Source organism: Sinocyclocheilus anshuiensis, unplaced genomic scaffold (genome assembly GCF_001515605.1).
Source record: "Sinocyclocheilus anshuiensis isolate Anshui unplaced genomic scaffold, SAMN03320099.WGS_v1.1 scaffold998, whole genome shotgun sequence".
Classification (NCBI taxonomy): domain Eukaryota; kingdom Metazoa; phylum Chordata; class Actinopteri; order Cypriniformes; family Cyprinidae; genus Sinocyclocheilus; species Sinocyclocheilus anshuiensis.
The window spans coordinates 366,580-367,506 of record NW_015536513.1 but is presented as its reverse complement, the minus strand read 5'-3'; the positions used below and the strand labels follow the sequence as shown (position 1 = coordinate 367,506).

The following is a 927-nucleotide window of genomic DNA, read 5'->3' as shown; positions in this document are numbered from 1 at the left end:
TGTGAGATGATGTGGCTTCTTACACAGAATAAGGCACGCAACATATTTCATAGTATTTAAACAGTGATAAAGGCATTGCATTATAAATATACTTTATTTTAATTAAAATTATAATAATTAGAACTCGGATAAACCGTATATTGCCGTAGTCGTGTGTTTATTAGTCACGTTGAATCAATGAAAGCAGTTGAATCTTCTGTTTATTCAGCTGCAGCGATCCTGGGTTTCTTCTGCGAGGCGTATTTGGAGTTTCTCTGGCCTTCGGATGAAGATTTACTGCTGATCACAGAACCGTGCTTCACTGAAAAATACGCATGACAATCGAAGCTTCTGTCGAATCCCGATCTCGATTCCATTTCGATTAATCGTGCAGCCCTATTTCCTAAGTCTAAATGTTTTAACAATTAAAACTTAATTTTATTGAAATACTTGCAATATTAGGCTATTATATTGTAAATATGTAATCAATGGCATAAAATAGCCTAACAACGATAACAATATTGTTTATTATCTATGGGACAATATATGGCACACCAAAAAGTCTACTGTCCACATGAGGCAACCCGCTCCGTGTCAAATAAAACCACTTTAATGAGGACACTCGTGACATTCTTCAAAAATAGCATTCATTTCTGTTTCTGGCATTTTAATAATGATCAAATGAGTGAGTTCAGACTTGAAAATGAAAACCAACCTGTTTGTTCCTCAGTATCTTCATGTTAAGAAAACGACTAAATATATAGAAGCTTCATATTTGTTTGTATATTTACATTTAGTAGTCACTCGAGCCTTTTCCGTTACTCGTGCAGATGCGCTTTACTCGCACAATAACGGTCATAATGTCAGATAAACTATTATAATGTTACATTCAATAACAATCAATTAACTTTACAGCGCTTGTAAAAAACCTATAAAGTAGACTGGCCG

General features: G+C 34.4%; 1 protein-coding gene across 1 annotated transcript in view; it reads right to left on the bottom strand.

Annotated features, from left to right (window-relative positions):
• The window catches only part of LOC107692194 (gastrula zinc finger protein XlCGF49.1-like), a 6,637-nt gene extending 5,922 nt beyond the window's left edge, over nucleotides 1-715 (bottom strand). Inside the window, exon 1 of the mRNA XM_016491159.1 lies at nucleotides 695-715. The gene's annotated coding sequence lies outside the window, so the exon portion shown is untranslated. The remainder of the gene's footprint in view (nucleotides 1-694) is intronic.
• Between the last annotated feature and the right edge of the window lie 212 nt (nucleotides 716-927).